Raw genomic sequence first — 21011 nt, 5'->3', positions numbered from 1 at the left:
AAGAGAGGCAAACAGCTTATCGAGGAGGCAGCTAATGGTTTCTGTAGGAGTTTACTTTGGGCTTACTGATAGACATTTAAATTGTTTCCAGTTTTTCAGTCTAAAAATTATTGCTGCTCTAAGCATACTTGCCTATATGCCATTTTATTCTTGTACAGTAATCTCATTTGGATGAATTCTTATTAGAAGAATTGCTGGATCAAAAGAAATGCCCATTTTACATTTTAATTGCCGTAAGCCACCTAGGCTATAAAACCACACTTTTGCCAATTATATTTTGAAATCCCTCAACTGCCTGTTGTGAGGTGTTTGTTTTTGTTTTTAGCTGCTGAATCTTTAAGTAGAGACTTCAGAATTGAAGCAGAATTTCAGGTGTCACGATTTCTCTGAGCAAGGCAAATTTGACATGATGTAATTCGAGGTTAATCAAAGCTGCTGTGTATAAAATGTTTCACTGGGAAGGCAGAGAGGATAGAGAGGAATGTATTGTACCAGCTGCAGGCCTCCTGTTTGGTTGGTGATGGCTCAGGGATAGATTGGGTGCCCCTGGATGCCAACCTGTATCTTCCCATAGACATGTGCTGTGCAGTCACTCTGTATTGTCTACTTCCTCCTTCCCGTGTATGTTGTAAAGACCAGCCAAACATAATTGAAAGTGCTGGGAGATGGTGGCCACTCATGCATTTAGTCTGCACTTTTGACTATAGTACTTCTGAAATTCTTACAGTTGAATTTGGAAGAAAAAGCTAACTTAGAAATCAGTGATCTCTGGGATGGCAGGACCTTGATCATCCTTTTGAGGAAGTAAATGGGGAAGTTCATGGTCTGTACACCTTCAGGGAACCAATGGCAGAGAGATGCTATTTGCCAGGATGGCTTTTATTAATGTGAATGAGAAGGGCATTTGAATGGAAACATAGCAGGTCTCAGTGTTTTAGTGAATGGCTTCTGAGTATTTTCTGTCACAATGTAGATGCCATCCCATTTAATCCTCATTAACTTTTTTTTAAAGATTATATTTATTTAATTTATTTATTCATGAGAGACACAGAGACAGGCAGAGACATAGGTAGAGGGAGAAGCAGGCTCCATGAGGGGAGCCCAATGTGGGATTCCATCCCAGGACCCTGGGACCATGACCTGAGCTGAAGGTAGATGCTCAACCACCAAGCCACCCCAAGTGCCCCCTTATAATGACTTTTTTATGTCAATAGTAAGAGGAAACCAAAACTCAGAAAGATTAGTTCACTGCATAGCTAGTATGTAGAAGAATTTTTAACCCTTTCTCCCACCACATTTTGTTCTACTATGTTCCTTCTCTCCCATATAGAAATTATTAACAAAACTCACTTTGTTTTGACTGATGGGACAAAAGAAGGAATGTAGTGTCTATTATTACAATTAAGGTGGCATTGAAGAGATTCACCTGAAAATTGTAAATGATAAAAATGAACCCAAAGTACAAATGATGCAAATGAGGTGTGTGACCTAGAAAACAAGGAGGTTGGATGAATAGCGACAAAGGGAACAGGCTAACCTATGGGTGCTGCAAGTAGGGACTTCCATATGCTCGAGGCATGAGGAAAGGGGCCAAATGGTAAAAAGAGGTAAGATAAAGTATGTGGCACATGTGAGCAAGTTCTAAAGCTATGAATAGGCTAAAGAAATAGGGGTTATTATTGTTAATTAGAAATGTTTATCATGGAAGCCTATTTCTATGACAGAATTTTATTACAAAGTAGAAAGTGGTAGAGTTTTGGAGATGTGTGAACTTGGCTACTCTGTTTATTTGGGTTCAGAATACTAGACTGAAAGGGCTCAATTAAGTCAAACAATGTCCTGATCAAGAAGAAGAAAGGGCAACTTAGAAATAAAAAGCAAAAATACATTTCTATTAAAAAAAAAAAAAAGGAACTGTAAGGGTGTAGCATATTTAGTGAAGAGAAGTAATGGCCTGAACTCACTGGAATGAAATGATATACACGGGGTCAGTTCTTCTCCCGGTTAGAATAAGGACAGATTCTTTGTGGGCAGGGGCTGAAAGTTCTCTCAGCCTCTCACCACCCTCTCCCTCCAAATTGCCAAATGCCAGGTGGAGCTGGAGGGCACTGACAGATTGAGGGGTCCTAGTGAGTCTTGTATTGCATCTGGCAGCAAGTGTATTGCTCTCCTTGGGCTCATGCCTGCTGCCATGCACTGCCTGTTGTTTGTGGTGTCTGCCAGTGGACAATGATTAAGAGCCATGGGGGAAGAGTACAGGGCTTTGGCAAATGGCCAGCTGTTCGTGGCCGACCCTGTTCACTGTAGGTGCCTTAGTGGGAACCAAGTGGGTTCTTCCTCACTGATGCGGTAATGAACCCATTACAGAGTATTTGCTCTCGTGTCTTCTTCGTCACCTTTACTGGAGTTGACTCCATTGCCCAGTGTGCAGTCTCAACTTTTCTTTCCTTGGCTCAAGGCAATTGCTACTTGCCCTATTTGGCAGTGGTGAGAGTAGCTGTGAGCACTAGTGATGTTATTGGCTGAGGAGTTAAACAGAAGCTGAATAAAGTTTGGCTCCCTGCATAGTCAGGGCAGAGCTTCTCGTCCCAGGGTTAAAACAATACACAAACAGCAACTGAAAATGTCATTGAGCAGTGTGACGTGAATAGACTTCGATGCCCAATGGGGGCATCTGTGACTCAGTGTTGAAGATGCTGCTGCAGACTTCCAAAGCTCCAAATTTGTGCTCAAGTTTCTTTAGTCTCAAAATCTTAGCGTGAAATATTTAGTACCCTAGGAAAGCTAAATTAATGGTGAGTCAAAGTAATTAAGGCAAAGTAAATAATCTCCAAGGTTCTCATTCCCCGTGAAACTAATTTCATATCTTATCCTTCATGTGTTAAAAATAGTTCTCTGCTAATTCAAGATGCCCATGCTCTGTGTTGGTGAAGTGCACTTCAGTTCTATTGAAAGGATGCAGATTAGAGAGTTATTTTCAATTGGGCATTTTTTTTTTTTTTAGGCGAGACACTCATTTTGGCACTACAAGAGTGTGAATCTCTTTGGGTGAGCTGAGTTGGATACAGCTGTAGCCGTGCAGATGATGGGCCAACTAGCTTATGATAACTTGCAGCTGGGACAAGCCTTTTCATCCTCTTAGTGAGAACTCTCAGTTCCCATCCTTCTATCTGATGATGAGAGATTAGTTTAAGTGTCTTGGAGGACTTGGACTGGCCAGAGCTTGAGCTTGTCTGTGTCTACACGTATAGGAACCAGGTCTGTTTAGAACTTGTACATAATGGAAACGTTGGATCTTGAACATAATTTTAGAGCTATTTGTCACTTTAAAATAATTGTGACATAGAAATAGGGAAGAGTTGTGAGATTATGAGTTTTTAGACTTTAGTGTACCAAAAGCTGATCTGTCTGCAGTTGAGCTATTTCCAGTGATGATGTCCCATTGTCCTAGGACCCGAGAAGACATGACACTTTGGAATGAGTGCATGACTAGGACAGATATGGTGCTTCCTCAAGCTAATGTGACTGCTTTAGAATTTATTATTGATACACAGCGAGATCTTGATTAAATGTGAGACTTCTTTCCCTATGGTAAGAGAGTATTTTGGTTAGAAAGAACGGAGGTATTTGAAGGGAAATGTTTAACATACAGTCCTCAGTTACCTAGAGCTGAAATATGAGATCATTATCTTGCTGTTGCTCACTTTCAAAATCCCTCAGTTATCTTTCTCTCTTTAAAGAGATGCCCCCACCCTTCAGTGTATCATGGGCCTGTTCTTCCAGAGAAATGCAGTTTTGCTTTTAAAGTGTTTTGAGATGGTGACATGGGAGTGGAATATGAAGTATTCAGTTTACATCACAGAGTGGAATCTGTGCAGTGCACTCATACATCCATCCATGCAGAAAAATGTGCATAATTAATAGAAGTAGAATCCTATGTAAAGTGATTCTCTCATTTTTAATATTTGGCTGTAGTTCATTAGAACATTTTTTTTTGGACAGTGAAGTGTCCTTTTGCTAAATTTTAAATTTTTTATTTGGAAATAAAATCACAATTGAGTTGAGCATAGGTATGATATATATGGATAATAATTTTTTTTACTGTATATGAAGCCGTCATACTATATTTATACATTATGGCTTTTTAATATTGCCATCTTTATCATAATCACCAAATTTATACGGCACCTAACAAAGTGTAAAGCACTTGCTCATCTTTTGGTAATCATGACTTCTGAATGACCTGGGTAACCATTATTATTCCTGTTTTAAAGGTGATGAAATTTGATGTGGTTTGTTTTTCATCCCTTCATCAATTCATCCTTTACTTCACAATCTTTTCCTGAGTGCTTCTCAATGTTTGACGGTTCCGAATGTACAAAGATGAGAGGATCCCTGCCCTTGAGGAGTAGAGACAGGATAGAGGAAGTGGATAGGCACAAATAATGCTGTGTGGTCAGCATTTTGTTACAGATAGTGTTCAAGGTTTCCATAGTGAAGTGGGATTCATTTTGACAAGGGAATTGAAAGTACCATTTGTAGAGAAAAGGCATTAAACTAGGCTTCAGAGGGGGTTCTCCAGGCGGGGAAGGTCATCCAAAGCAGAGACGCAGAGGCACAGAAGACCCCAGTGTGCCTGGGAACAGTGGTGTGAAGCGGCTGGAGCATTGAGAACAAGCAAAGGAGAGGAGGCTTGGAAAGGTCATGTAACTCGTAAATAACAGAGCCAGGAGGGGACAGTTTTCTGCTTCCTAGTGTGATGTTTCTCCTTTACGTTAGGCTCTTTGTTGCCTATTTAGCTTTTCTTTTCTTTTTTTCTAAATACATCACTGACACCCTCTACACAGGCCATGTTGACACCTAGGGATTTCATGTGACAAGGTTATCTCACATAGCTTAAGAGGTGTAGCTTAGCTTGTCTTTTGGCCACTGTATGAATATGTGTGTCCTCCTATGTATTAAGGTGAACTGACTGGGAACTGAGGCCCAGATGGTCTCAGTTAAATGTTCTGACAGGAGAAGCGAATGCCATTTTATCAACCACAGGTAGGTGCCTTTTGACTGCATGACCCCAGGCCTAGTTTGGAGGTCTCCTGGGTTATGTGTATTTGGCACATGGAAATCTAAAGGTTTTAGTCGTTATTTGGAAGGAGTTGGTTTTTTGAAGTTGTTTCTCTCACTGAAAATGACTTTTTGTTCACAGAGCTGAGTAAGTAGTAGAAATAATTGAAAATGACCTGAAGAAGGAGGGTAAAGTGGAGGTAAGGCATATTAGCTGCTGGCTGATGTTATTGCTTGAAAGCAGGCGGTTTTGTTAGATTTTGTACACTGTATGTGGTGTAAAGAACAAACCTTTCCATTTTTTTTTTCTGAGAGCCATGATGTTATCTCAGTAATTGAAAATAATCTTCTAAAGTTGCTCTTTAACTAGATTTACACAATCCCCTTTCAAATCAGCTGTTATCTGCCCTTACATTTCACAGTAAATGTTGCTGTCTGCACAGCCCCTGCTAACAAGAAGATCAAGTGTAACTCTTTTCATGATTTGAAATAAAGTGTTTCTATTGTAATTATCCTGGCTCCTGGTTGTGGTGTTACAAGGGAGCTCCTTTTTTCAGCCAGGTTTATGAGGAATACGGGCTTTCCGTTCTGGTAGTGTTCTTTTTCACAAACATCTAAGGATGCGTCATTTTCAATCATTTTAATTTTTTATGTTTAAAAATGTTTTCATAGATAGTGCATGGTGTGGGCTGGGATTAAAGAGAGGTGGGTTTGAGGAATTTTTTTCTTCTATACTGAGTGATACTTGAGAGGCATGTGTTTCTATCTTCACTGACCTCATTTTGGCAAAATTAGAATAAACACTATGCCTATTAAGCTGCAGTAGGTAGGTTTTAAATGGAGATGGTGACAGAGGTAAACATTAAAATGTGCTGCTAGACAATGTTGTGAAAAGCTGTGGAATCTTCTCTGAAATTCTTCGAGAACAGGGTAAATTCTCATATGTGTAGGACACAAATTCTCTGAGTCTTATATACCGTGATAATGCATGTAGCCCTCTACTAGATTGTGTTCACATTTTATTTTTATTTATTTTTATTTATTTTTAATTTTTATTTATTTATGATAGTCACACACAGAGAGAGAGAGAGGCAGAGATACAGGCAGAGGGAGAAGCAGGCTCCATGCACCAGGAGCCCGATGTGGGATTCGATCCCGGGTCTCCAGGATCGCGCCCTGGGCCAAAGGCAGGCGCCAAACCGCTGCGCCACCCAGGGATCCCCACATTTTATTTTTAAGTTATTATGTTATCCCCCTTGCGTTGACTTATAAAAGCATTTTGCTTATTGTAGGCTAGCAATTTTCAATAAAGTTTTCTTTAAATCATATTTCTAATTACTTCCTCATGGAAGATAACAATCAACAACCATGAAAGAATAAAAGGACATTAAGTCCTATTTAAATTTGGAATATCAATTAAATCTGAGATTATACATAGGAAGGTCTCGGTAGGTATTTTTCTGCTGGTATTTTGGGAAGGAAGTCCTGAGGGATGGAGTGAGGAAGGGAAGGCACTAACTAAGGCAGCTAATTGGTTTTCCGACTTCTCTTGAATATGGCCTCATGGCTCTTCTTCATGATGTCAGTTGGAGTAGTTAGATTAAGGCCTGGCTCTTCCATTTAACTGTGTACATTAACTGTGTAAGTCCCTTAAACATTTTAAGCCTAATAACTTCACTTGAGTGCAAAATGAGACGGCTAAAATGACCCTTTAAGATTCTCAACTTCTCTGAAATGATGAACTCTTCAATTTAAAAACTATTCAGTATACCTAGAGATAATAATAAAGAGTGGACTTGTGAGCCATAGTTTAAAAACTACATGGTCTGCCATTTTAGGCTACTTATTGTATTGACCAATCCCATTAGTAGAGATAATTGAGAATTGACTGAATCACTTTGACACCTTAATTACATCAACAAAAATATAAATATTGCATAAATATTTCATGTAATGTTCCACAGGCTTCATATTAGTATGTGACATCTTTTTCCTAAAAATTCTTCTGATTCCAGGTATAGTAATTATTGTTTTATATTGTAAATAGTAAGAGAGTAAATATCCTGCCTAATCCCCATTGTCAGCTACCCACAGTGCCTTTTTTTGGGACTGAGGGATTCCAAGTTAGTGCTTGCCCCAGATTATTACCTTCCATTTGGTGAAAATAGGCACCACTGGCTTACTCTTGTTGGAGGCAAGAGACTGCAGGTTGTGCTCCCACTTTTTTGGAAAGATTTTTAAAATTAATTTAGGGAGCACAAGCAGGGGGAGGGGCAGAGGTAGAGGGAGAATCTCAAGCAGACTCCATGCTGAGTGTGGAGCCCAACACGGGCCTTGATCTCATGACCCTGAGCTCATGACCTGAGCCCAAATCAAGAGTTGGACTTTTGACCCATTGAGCTTCCCAGGTGCTCCCTCTATTTTTCTTTCTAGATCGTGTCTTATCTAGTTCAGTACTTACTAAAGCTACTGCTGCTCCAAAGACATTGGAGTATTCAGAGAGAGTTACACTCAAATTTTAGCCCATGGTTCATGAAGCAGATGAGGAAATTGAGAAGGAAGAAAACCGAGACTCTAACAGTTAAAAGAAAGCCAACTTGGCACCCCAGATTATCACAGAACACTGAGACTTGGATGACCTGTAGAATGAGTAATAGCTGCCACCCGGCCACCTTCCCTTCATTCTTCTCAACAGTAGGCTGTCGACAGTACAGGGAATCCAGTGGAAACCGGAGGGGAGGTATGTGTGGAAGAAAAGCAGATGGCTGCAGGGGTAGCTGACATCTCTCCCAGAGCTGTAGGCACACTTGTAAGATGGAGAGACGGAAGTGGTAGTGAAGTTTAAGTTGTCCCAGGGCCACTTTATTTTATGAGTGTCTCACCTAACAGATGTTGCTGGATGAATTCTTGATACATTTGTGGACACTGAGCTATCCCTCAGGATGTATCCCAGCAGTCCTCTCCATCCCAGACACACCCAGGCACCTTAAACATTATTCTTCTACTTGCACCAGCAAGTCCAGCTTTCCTTGACATTAGGTGCACAACCAGGGAAGGGGGGGAGGATGTGCAGTAATTGGATGTGCAGGAGGAGGCAGCATGACCTAGAGAAGGGCAGAGACACATGCTTTCATTTTATTATTTCTGCTTTTCTTCCTCTTCCACTGACCACTTGGAACACTGTTTCCAATTCCTCTTTTGTAAAAGTTTGTAGTATTTTACTAATTGAGGCTGGAAAGTGACACAGACTTGGCTTAAAGCAATGAGAACATTGTGAACGCTTAAAAATGTTATATGGCAGGAATCCTGGGTGATTTAGCAGACACAAATGAGGAGGAAGAGGAGGCGCCACCGTCCCTCTAGTTGAAAAGCAACTAAAGGCGGGTCCTAATAGAGTGAAATTCATCTGAAAACAATCCAGTTTAATCCCCTAAAGTGAGGAGACTTTCTGAAGCTGGCGGGCAGGGGGTTGATATTTGTGACATGCTAATGCAGTCATTTCTGCCAAAGATAGTTTTATATATTGTTAAAGAATTTTTTTTTCCCACTGTATGAAATGTGCTTTGAGAGTTACTGCATTTACCTGAAGTAATTTCAAGGTGTTTGGAAAGGTGACAAGTTCATGTGGTGGTATAGAAAGATGGGAGTACTATCTTTTAGGTACTTTCCATTAGTTTTCATATGAAATAAGGTGGTTTTCTTCAGACTGAAAGCTTTTATTAAATTTTTTTTTTTTTTTTTTACTGATCTTAGTTCTGAGGAACTTGATTTTTTATTTTCTTTTTTTAAACCTCAATTTCTCTATCTCAGACGAAAATCAGGTACCTGTGGTCATTTCTGATCTGAAAGTGTTCTTTCCTGGAAAGAAAATGAAGACAGGGAGGCAGAAAGACAGACCCTCAGGCCTCTTTCTGTGACTTTGGGCAGCTCACTTAGAATCTTGGTGGTCAAGATTCTCAATGTATTAATTATGCTTGCGTTTTTCTGTATTTCAGGAATTTGGGGAAAATAAATGAGATAATAGTAAAAATATTTGAACTCTAGGTAAGAAAAATGCTATATAATCATAATTGACACAACATTCTCTGCCAGACAGGTAGTGTTTGTTTTCTTTGCTTTTTTCTACAGTAATGCTCTAGAAAATGTGTGATCCTGAATTTAAAAAAAAAGGAAAACACAGTACCCCTTTGGTCCCCTAGAAAATATTTTCCCACAAATCTAGTGCATTTGAACTCTGTTTTGGGCAAAGGGTCTTTTTACTTTCAGTTTATATAGCGTAGCTGTTGTTTGGGTTCCTTTTGAAATTTCCATTTTTGATCTAGCTTATGAAATACAAGCAGGGGAACAGTTTAGCCAAGAGAGTAGGTTAGAGGGAAGGAATGATGGCAGAGGCAGGCAATATGGATAGAACCAGTGAAGTTACCAGGCCCTAAAGGAAACAAAGCACTGGGGAGGTGTAGTGTGAGGCGAACATGCCGATATGCTCTCTAGCTATGGGGAGGCATGCACGGGTAGCAGGCCGCAGTATACGGTGGGACTTCCAGTCCTCTGTACCCCTCAGGAGAGTTCAAAGTGAGTACCTGGTACTGACATTCATAATGGTCACTAGGGGCCATTGAAAGTAAATGACAGTCATTTTGTCTGTTTTAGTGATGTAGAGCCGTGCACCATGGCTCATTTCAGGATTTCGTTTTTAGAAGTTTTAAATAGAATTTTAGTCCCAGGTGACAGTTTTCTGCTCTCTACAAAGTACACTTAAACAGACTGGAATACTCTTTGATGATGACAGATAAATTAGGTGTTTATTTTCATTATCCAAATGGCAAAAATGAATAAATGAATAAACTAATACATAATCGAACTATGTTTTCACAGTGCATCATTGTATGGATGGAAGAGAGTCCTACTGTTGAAAGCCTTTCAGATGAGTAGATGCTTCTGCATCCTGTGAGGTATTCCCCAAGGCCCTCTGTCATCCCTATCATTGTATATTTTATGAATGATTAAGTAATTATGTTACTCTCCTGATAGAGTATAAGTTTCATGAAGGCAGAGACCATGTCACTCTTACTTCTAATTGTAGTTCCAGACTCTAATATGATATCCATTACATAGGAGATGGTCTGTGACTATCTGATGGATGGATGGATGGATGGATGGATGGACAGACCAACCTAAATATAGTGCAGCTTGATTATCCTGTACTGTGGCTGGATCCAGACACCACCAAAGAAGTAGTTATCTTAAAGTGTTTATATCTACACACTGCAGAGATATTCCTCTTTATCCTTCCGAGGTGATGTAAAATGCCGTGTCTGTGGAAACCTTTAGTTCTTACTTTCAATGCTTATTAGATGTGCAGCTTGGAATGTCCACCTCTGATTTAGAGTTTTGTGATTATTGTGATCGATAGTGGCTTCTCCATCATAATCTCCATTGCTTTCTATTTTTAAGTGAGACATTTTCCTTATTAGGCATTATTCAGCATAGCTGGAGAGATTTAGGAGTTAGGTGGGGGATAAGTTTAACTTAACTCCAAGATTCTGTGACTATTGGGATATATGTTTAATTATGTATCTTTAGGCATGTTATTGAAACTAATCAATTTCCAGCCCATGTTTTCATTTATTTAATTTTCTGACACATGTTTTCTTTGATCCATTCTGTAGCTTTTTCTATAATAGAGCTACCTTTCTGTTTTCTGGCCCTTGAGCAAGAACCACCTCTTTTTTCTTGTGCTAGGTCTGTTTTCTAGTTAGCACTTTGACAACATGACTTGCTACTGTTTGCCTCGCTGAATGGACTTAAAACAAATCTGAATGGACTTAAAACAAACAAAAACATCTTTATTTGTGTCCATGTTTATTATTTTTGTTACTGTTTGTTACTGTTGCTACTAATATTATCAATAACAACACTCATCAAATACTAATCATCCTATGAGTATTATAAATATCATTTCTTTTAATCATCTAATTTAAGCTCTATTACCTAAATACTATTGTATCCCTGTTTTACAGGTAACAGAACCAGGGCTTACAAGTTAGTTCAGTAACTTGCCCAAAGCCATTCGAGTAGTTAGCTTTAAAGATTTTATTTATTTGAGAGAATGAGAGAGGAGGGAAGAGGAGCAGGTGGTAAGGGAGAGAGAATCTGAAGCCAACTCTATGCTGAGCACAGAGCCTGACATGGGGCTTGAACTCAAAGCTGTGAGATCATGACCTGAGCTGAAAGCAAGTCGTACACTTAATAGACTGAGTCACCAGGCGCCCCTCAAATAGTTAGCTTTAAATTAAACTTTTTATTTTGAGATAATTATAGATTCATAAGTGGTTATAAGAAATAACAGACATCTCTTAAATCTTCTACAGAGTTTTTCCACATGGTAATATCTTGCCAAACTATAGCACAGTATCACAACTGGGGTATTCACTACTATAGTTAAGATATAGAACATTTCCATAACAGTGAGGATCCTCCACTTTACCCTCTTTTTTTTATGCCCACACCCACTTCCCCTCTTGCTTTTCCTCATAGTGACCACAGCAAGCATCGGTCTGTTTTTCAGATTCTATAATTTTGTCATTTCATGAATGTTATTTAAATACAGTACATGGGGACACCTAGGTGGCTCAGTGGTTGAGCGTCTTCCTTTGGCTCAGGTCATGATCCCAGCGTCCTAGGATTGAGTTCCACATCGGGCTCCCTGCATGGAGCCTGCTTCTCTCTCTGCCTGTGTCTCTGCCTCTCTCTCTCTCTCTCTCTCTCTCTCTCCCTCTCTCTCTCTCAGTGTCTCTTACAAATAAATAAATAAATAAATAAATAAATAAATAAATAAATAAAGTCTTTTAAAAAAATACAGTACATGGACTTTTGGGTCTGGCTTTTTTTTCCCCACACAACATAATTCCCTGGAGATTCATCCAAGATGTGTTTACCAAAACTTTCTTCCATTTTATTGTTGAGGAGTAGTTCAGCTTTTTTTTTTTTTAAGATTTTATTTATTTATTCATGAGAGACACAGAGGGAGGCAGAGACATAGGCAGAGGGAGAAGCAGGCTCCCTGCAGGGAGCTCGAGGTGGGACTTGATTCTGGGAATCCAGGATCACGCCCTGGGCCGAAGGCAGGTGCTAAACCGCTGAGCCACCCAGGCTGCCCAGTAGCCCAGCTTTTTAACTATTATCCTGTCAAAGAACTTCTGGGTTGTTTCTATTTTTTGATACTCTGAATAAAGTTCTTATGGATGTTCATGTATAGGTTTTTAGTTTGAACATGTCTCAGACTCTTATTTCTCTGGGGTAAATGCACAAGAGTATAATTGGTGGATAGTTTTATGTTTAGTATTAAAAGAAACTGCCAAGCAATTTTCCACAGTGGCAGTACCTTGTACATTCTCACCACCAATGTATGAGTGATGTGGTTTCTCTGCATCCTTGGGCAGCATTGGGTGTTGTCATTTTTTTTAATTTAGCCACCTGACAGGTATCTAGTGATATCTCATTGTGGTTTTAATTTGGATTTTCCAAATTCTTTGGTGAAATGTCATGCCTTTGTTCAGATGTCGGCATGGTTCAGGGCTGGATAGTCACATGACTGGTGGTTAGCTGTCAGTTGGAGTAATGGGGATGGCAGGCCACATGACCTCGTGCAGGCCAGCTTGGTGACTTTTCAGAGTTCTGAGAGAGAAGTAGCACAAAAGGCCCTTTGACACCTTGGAACTGGCACACTTTCACTTCCCCTGTGTTTTGTTCCTCAAAACAAGTCACAAGGCCAAGCTAGATTCAAGGAGTGGGGAAATAGAGTCTGTCTACCTCTCGATGAGTGAAGCTACAAAGTCAAATATCAAAGGGCATGGGTACAGAGAGAAACGGAGAACTGGGGGCCATTTCACAATTAATATACCACATCAGGCAACTTGTATAATCATCTTTCACCCATTTTTCCCCTTCATAACCCACATTAACCTTGGAAACAGTGTGCCTTAGTGAAAATATATTTGACTGGGATTTGGAAAATGATATGTGTGTTTAAGAAATTGAATTAAAGATGCCTAGAGCCCTAATACTTTCCAGCTTATGTACCAACATTTGCCTATGACATATACTGGATTTGCTTCCATTGAAATGAGAATAAGGGGATGGCTGGGTAGCTCAGCTGTTGAGCATCTGCCTTTGGCCCAGGGTGTGATCCCGGAGTCCTAGGATTGAATCCCACATCAGGCTTCCTGCATGGAGCCTGCTTCTCTCTCTGCCTATGTTTCTGCCTCTCTTTCTCTCTGTGACTCATGAATAAATAAATAAAATCTTTTTTTTAATTCTTTTTAAAGATTTTTTAAAAAGATTTTATTTATTTATTTATTTATTGAGAGAAAGATAGAGAGAGAGAGAGAGAGAGAGGCAGAGACACAGGCAGAGAGAGAAGCAGGCTCCATGCAGGGAACCCGAAATGGGACTCGATCCTGGGTCTCCAGGATCACACACCCCAGGCTGCAGGCGGCACTAAACCGCTGCACCATTGGGGCTGCCCAATAAATAAAATCTTTAAGAAAAAGAAATGAAAATAGGACAGTTAGAGATGATATTTTCATCTTTTTTTGTACTGTGTTACATAGGCTAATTTCTACTCAATCATTTTCAACTCATCTGCTTCTGGGACAGCCCCTACATTCATTTAGCAAATCCTTACTAAGTGGCAGGGACTAGGGATAAAAAGGAGGAAAAAGATACGTGCTGAGAACTTCTAGTCCAGTGAAAGACACGATGTGCATAACTGTGGCAAGTGGTATGTTGTATCTCCCACCTCATACACGTTTTTCTCTGGACATTTGGCACTTTTCTTTTCCTTACCAGTAATGACATGGCCTCAACTCTTTTCACTCTCAGCCCTAAGTATGCAACCACATGTACCTATAGACTGCTTAAAACTTTGTCTGTGGACAAGTGTTTCATGTGACCTGGCTGAGTGACAGTGTTCTGGCTATGGTTTTCTAATTAGTAGGAGATTTCTCCATTTGCTGGGTAATTCTGCTTGGTCTGGCTGGAGGTAGTTCAGATTCCACACCTTAATTATTTTATAGCTTCGGTGGAAGGTCTAATATTATCTGTAGTGTGTTACTTCTTTTGCCAAGATCGCACCAAAAAGTAATCAACATGACTTGCTGCCATATTACCTACCTGACAACTTAGAAAACAGTAGTGGTTAACCTTATGATTTCATTTTTGTTGAAAATGTTGTAACTGAGGAAAAAAGTCTGGGAGGATATATATCAAATGTTAGGAGTCATAATTTATGGCTAGTAAGCTTAATGATGATTTGTTTTCTTATTTAGGCTTAATTGTGTTTTCTATTCTTATGCTGAAAAAATGTATTATGTTGTAAATTTTTTTTTTAGTTTATATAAAAAGAAAATAGGGCCCACAGGTAATGATTTATAACCAGAGAGGAAGCGTGAATGTAAGAGGCATTAGAGCCTCACAGGTGTACAAGGTCCTGATTAAAGTGGTGACAAAGGCCTCCTGAATGACTGTTACGTCAGCATAGAGAGAGAGAGAAAGCAGATTTAGGGAATTCTGACCAGACTTCATTCTTTGATGTTAATTCTGTATTCAGTCCCCCGGCGTCTCTATTTCTCTCTTCCCTTCATTCAGTGTGTCATTCATACTCAAAGATGATGCTTCTGACAGTGATGGTCATCTGGAGACATGGATGTAGCTGAAAATGCTCATATTCAACCAAAAATCCTTTCAATTAGGAACATGCTTTGAAGTTTTCTGTGCAGTGTAGAATAGAGAAGTGGTTTGTGTTCTGGGGTTTGTAACAATAGAATCCTTTCTTTTATGTGCAGAGCAGATAGAGTTCTGGTGATGTGAAGGATGGAGAAACATGTGACCTCCGAGTTTTCTAGTGTGGAAAATGAGTGCAGCAAACAGGATATGCTGCATTGTGAAGCAAGCATCCTATTTATGGATGTAAGGTCAACAGGATATAAGCAGATTTAGTTACACAGGCAGTCAACATGAATTAATATGTACAATTTAGAGTCAGGAGCCCAAGACTAATCATTCAAAATACAAGTAAATACATAGAGGAAATACTACAGTTCAAGTTCCAGTTCTGAAATGTAAGGACTAGCTTCCTATTAAGGAAACTTGGTCATAATAGGATGAGAAAGAGAAGGAAAAACCAGCCTAAAAGATTCAAGACAGAAAGGTGAAGCATTACTGCTGCTGGTCCCTTGGGATTCCCCTTTGATGGCAAGGATTTATACTGTCTCACATTTCAGAAACCATTGTAGGAAGGACCATATGCACTGAGTAGTAGAATTTTTCCTATGCTACTTCACTAATGAGCTCAAAGACTCATTCAAGCCAACTAGGCCAAAAACAGAAACAGAAATGTTGAAGATGTATCTTAACTTGTCCTCTCTCCCCTAACAAATGTAAATATCTCCACAGCACAACTTTTTCTATATGTAGCTGTGATCAACCTCCTTTGTCCCCCTAGGCATTGAGATGCTAATCTTAATTCTTAATTCCAGTGTCTTCTGGCAAGATTCTAGGATGGCATATCAATATATAACAGACAATTATATTACTATATACTAACAGTGAACAATAAGAAATTGAAATTAAAATGCCATTTGCAATAGCACCAAAAATATGAAATACTTAGGGGTAAATCTAATAGAAGATGTGCAAAACTTTTTCAGTGAAAAACCATACAATATTGTTGAGAAAAAGAAGACCTAAATAAATGGAGAGCTATAATTGACGTCTCAATATTGTTATAATGTCAGTTCTTTCCAAATTGATCTATAGATTCAGTGCAACCCCAATAAAAATGCCAACAGTTTTCAAAATTACAAGATGAATCTAAAAAATCACAATGATATGCAAAGAACCTCGAATAGCCAAAACAACTTTGAAAAGAGAAGAACAAAGTTAAAGGACTAAAACTACCTGCTTTCAAGCTCAGTAATCAAGAGCGAGGCTCTGGTGTTACAATAGACAAATAGATTACTGGAACAACAGAGGGAGTCAGAAATGGATCCATGTGTGTAGAGACAATTGATTTTAGGCAAGGGTACAATGGCATTTCAGTGGATAAAGGATTGTTTCTTTAACAAATGGCTCTGGGAAAAAAAAAACAAACAAATGGCTCTGGAATACGTAGATATCTATAAGGGGAAAATAAATATTGAACCATACCTTATAGTATATTTTTTAAATGAATATAAAATAGATTGTAGACATACATGTAAAACCTAAAACTATAAATCTTGTAGGAAAAAAACATGGAGGGGGCACCTGGGTAGTTCAGTGGGTTAGCATCTGACCCTTGATTTTGGCTCAGGTAATGATCTCAGGGTCATGGGATGGAGCCATGCAGGAGGGCTTCTCACTCAGAGGAGAGTCTGCTTGCCTTCTTTTCCCCCTGCGTCTCCCCCTGCTCATGCATGCACACACTCTCTCCCTCTCTAAAATAAATATATCTTAACAAAAAGAAAAACATAGGAAAAAAATCTTTGTGACATTGAGTTGGACAAATATTTCTTAGATGTGATATCAAAACCACAGTCCATAAAAGAACAAATTGATAAATTGGACTTTCCCGAAATTAAATTTTTCTGCTCTTCAAAAGATATTAAGAAAACACAAACATAAACCACATATTGGGAAAAAACATTTGCAGATTTATCTGATAATGGATTTGCATCCAGAATTTATAAATTACTTTCAAAACTTAATAAGAAAACAAGAAACCCTCCAAAATAACAAACAAACAATTTGAACAGATATTCCACCCAAGAAGAAATATGGGTGGCAAAATCATGAAAAGATGTCAACATCATTAATCATTAGGAAAATGCAAATTAAAACCCCAATGAGATAGCATAATACACATATTAGAATGGCTATAATTAAAACAACTATATAAAATGTTGATGAGGATATGGAGGAAATGGAGCTTTCATACTCTGTTAGTGGGAATGTAAAATGGCACAGTCACTTCGGAAAGTAGTTAGGCAGTTTCTTAAAAATTAAACATACACCTACCACATGATTCATGCATCCTAACCTTTAAATATTTACCAAAGAGGAAAGAAAACATGTGCCTGTACAAAGACTTACATATGAATGTTGATAGCATCATACTTTGTAATACTCAGAAAGTTGAAACAACTCAACTATTCATCCACAGAGGAAAGGACAGATTCACTGCAGCACGTCCATGTCTATGCTGAAACTACTCAGGAGTAAAATCAAATGAACTATCGATTCATGCAACAACATGGATGAATCTCAATATAATTATGCTGAGCAAAAGAAACAAAGCAAAAAAAAAAAAGAGTCCATAGTGTACAATTCCATATATTTAAAACTATAGCAAATGCTGGTGAGTTTATAGTTTCAAACAGCGAATCAGTGTTTGCGTTGGGATAGAGAAAGGCAGAGAAGGGTGGGAGGGAAAGATGAAAAACTTCAGAAATAGTGTATATATATGTTCATTATCTTGATTGTGATGATGATTTCACAGGTATAACCATAGATTAAAACTTATGAAATAATACACTTTAAAATGTACAGTATATTGAATTATTTCTCTATATGGCTATTAAAAACAGCATAGTAAAATGCTATGGTAGGTAGGAGGGCAGGGAAGGACAACATTTTACAGACATAAAAGAGTGGGTCAGTCTTTTCCTAGCAGAGGAGAGTTGGCAAAGACTTTACAGAGGAGGTGATCTTTTCTAAGCTGAGAAAGAAAAATAAGCATTTGTCAGAACTGCTATAAAAACAACACAATGCAGGTACAGAGGTAGTGTTGGTGAGGTCTGAGTGGTGTGAAGGAGTATGGCGAAAAAATTTGAGGACTTTACGAGAGGTTGAGCATCCTGGCAGCTGTAGAGGTAAACGAAACTAGACAAGTAGGTAGGATTCAGACCATCAGGTCTTGCTTGTCATCCTAAGTATTAGGATTTTGGATTATAGGCACAGGGGAGCCACTTAAGGCATTTAATCTGGGCAGTGAAAGCCATATTTATCTTAAGATTATTGTCATACTAGAATGAACTATGATAACTATGATATGTAAGAGTTTTGTTAAATAAGAAGAGAATTTTCCATTGTTAAAGGTTCTATATGAATACTTCCTATGAAAGTATTTTGTTTTGAATGGACTTGAAAGAAATTTGGTCACATGGAAATTTAGTACTATTTCTAAATTCACACATTCATCAATCTATTCCAAGGCTTTCATTGACCAAAGATTCCAGACCAGTTATATTGCCTTAATCTATTTTTAATATATTTTTAATTGAAGTTCAATTTGCCAACATATAGTATGACACCCAGTGCTCATCTCGTCAAATGCCATCCTCAGTGGCCATCAGCCAGTCACCCCCAACCCCCACCCACCTCCCCTTCCACTACCCCTTGTTCGTTTTCCAGAGTTAGGAGTCTTTCATGTTTTGTCTCTAATTTTTCTTTTTTTTTTTTGTCTCTAATTTTTCCCACTCATTTTCCCTTCTTTCCCTTATAATCCCTTTCACTATTTCTTATATTACCTGTATGATTGAAACCCATATAATGATTGTCCTCCAATTGACTTCCTTCATTCAGCATAATACTCTATAGTTCCATCCACATCGAAGCAAATGGTGGGTATTCATCATTTCTAATGGCTGAGGAATATTCCATTGTATACATAGACCACAGCTTCTTTATCCATTCAGCTTTCGATGGACACTGAGGCTCCTTCCACAGCTTGGCTATTGTGGACATTGCTGCTGTGAACATTGGGGTGTAGGTGTCCCGGCGTTGCACAGCATCTGTATCTTTGGGGTAAATCCCCAGCAGTGCAATTGCTGGGTCGTAGGGCAGATCTATTTTTAACTCTTTGAGGACCCTCCACACAGTTTTCCAGAGTGGCTGCACCAGGTCACATTCCCACCAACAGTGCAAGAGGGTTCTCCTTTCTCCACATCCTCTCCAACATGTGTTGTTTCGTGTCTTGTTAATTGTCATCATTCTCACTGGGGTGAGGTGGGATCTCATTGTGGTTTTGAGTTGTATTTCTCTGATGACAAGTGATCTGGAGCATTTTTTCATGTGCTTGTTGGCCACGTGTATGTCTTCTTTGGTGAAATTTCTGTTCATGTCTTTTGCTCATTTCATGATTGTATTGTTTGTTTCTTGGGTGTTCAGTTTAATAAGTTCTTTATAGATCTTGGATACTAGCCCTTTATCTGATATGTCATTTGCAAATATCTTCTCCCTTTCTGTAGATTGTCTTTTAGTTTTGTTGACTGTATTTTTTGCTGTGCAGAAGCTTTTTATCTTGATGAAGTCCTAATAATTCATTTTTGCTTTTGTTTCCCTTGCCTTCATAGATGTATCTTGCAAGAAGTTACTATGGCCATATCTTGCCTTAATCTAAATTGTCAGAGTGCTCCAATGCAGAGACACAAGAATGGAAATGAGAACTAAGCTCAGCAGCCTGGATATTTGGAAGGCATCTCAGTATGGTTGAGCTCCAGTGGTCCAACCACTAAAGACCAGGCCCACCTCTCCCTAGGGTGCTTTGAAAAGCCCCCTGTGGTATTTAAAAACCAGTATTGCAAGGGCAACTGTTAATCTCTCAGCTGGAATGTTTTACTTTGGACACCATTAAGGGATGTTGGAAATAATGATACTGGCATGAGTGGAACATTGAAGAGGAAAGCCCCCTAATTACCAATCTGCCTTGATTCCACTGTAAATATTTCTACTACCTGATAATCTTTGGTCACTAAATCCAGAATATGCCAAAATTTGCTTTTCTGGTAGGAAAAACTTACTATTTTTTCTTCCTCCTGGGAACAGATCTTTAGCCATATGTGTTGGAGAACTAAATCTCCAAGGAATACCTCTGTGTGCATCTGGGGAAAACCTAAAGATTTTTTTGCCTCTGACTTTTTTTTTTAAGATTTTATTTACTTGTTTGAGAGAGAGAGAGAGAGCAAGAGAGGAGAGAGCATAAACCGGGAGAGGGGCAGATGGAGAGAGAGGAGCAGACTTTCCGCTGAGCAGAGAGCTGGATGCAGGGCTCCAACCTAGGACCCTGTGATCATGACCTGAGCTGAAGGTAGATGCCTAACCAACTGAGCCACCCAGGTATCCCTGCCTCTAACTTTGAACGCTAGTGGCTTAGAAATCTTTTGATCATTGTTTAAAAAAAAATAGGGATCCCTGGGTGGTGCAGCGGTTTGGCGCCTGCCTTTGGCCCAGGGCGCAATCCTGGAGACCCGGGATCGAATCCCACATCGGGCTCCCGGTGCATGGAGCCTGCTTCTCCCTCTGCCTATGTCTCTGCCTCTCTCTCTCTCTGTGACTATCATAAATAAATAAAAATTAAAAAAAATAAAAAATAAAAAAAAATAAGATCTAGCACTTAAATTTTTGTTGAGTACTGGGGATGATGATGAGCATTAATTTTGCCATATGTTAGAATTATTGGGCTATGTACCATAGCTTGTTTTTAGTATTCTTTTAAAAAATATTTTATTTATTTATTCATCACACACACACACACACAGAGGCAGAGACACAGGCAGAGGGAGAAGCAGGCTCCATGCAGGGACCCGACATGGGACTCAATCACAGGTCTCCAGGGTCACATGCTGGACTGAAGGTCCCACTAAACCACTGAGCCACCCAGGCTGCCCTGTTTTTAGTATTCTTATCTTACATGCTGGGAGGAGTTAGTATTACATTCAGCAAAGAACCCTGAATTCTTAAAGCTCCTAAGTAAAAAACAGTGAAATAGAATGATGGTGAGAATAATTTCACTTGCTTCATAATTTTGCTATGATGATTAATTGTTGAGTTACTCAACTACCTTAAAAGATGGGGAGAAGTGAATGTGTTTGTTAATATCATCATTGTTCTTTTTACTGTTATTCTTAGTT

General features: G+C 39.0%; 1 protein-coding gene across 6 annotated transcripts in view; it reads left to right on the top strand.

The window, feature by feature from the left end:
- Window positions 1–21011, top strand: part of ENOX1 (ecto-NOX disulfide-thiol exchanger 1) — a 550271-nt gene that overhangs the window by 15411 nt on the left and 513849 nt on the right. Inside the window, exon 2 of one of the 6 annotated variants that reach the window (XM_077855556.1) lies at window positions 9937–10013. The exons of the other annotated variants lie outside the window; for them this stretch is intronic. The gene's annotated coding sequence lies outside the window, so the exon portion shown is untranslated. The remainder of the gene's footprint in view (window positions 1–9936; window positions 10014–21011) is intronic. 6 annotated transcript variants of the gene reach the window in all.

This window comes from Canis aureus, chromosome 17 (genome assembly GCF_053574225.1).
Source record: "Canis aureus isolate CA01 chromosome 17, VMU_Caureus_v.1.0, whole genome shotgun sequence".
NCBI lineage: Eukaryota > Metazoa > Chordata > Mammalia > Carnivora > Canidae > Canis > Canis aureus.
The sequence above is the reverse complement of the archived record's forward strand: the minus strand, read 5'-3'. Positions and strand labels throughout refer to the sequence as shown.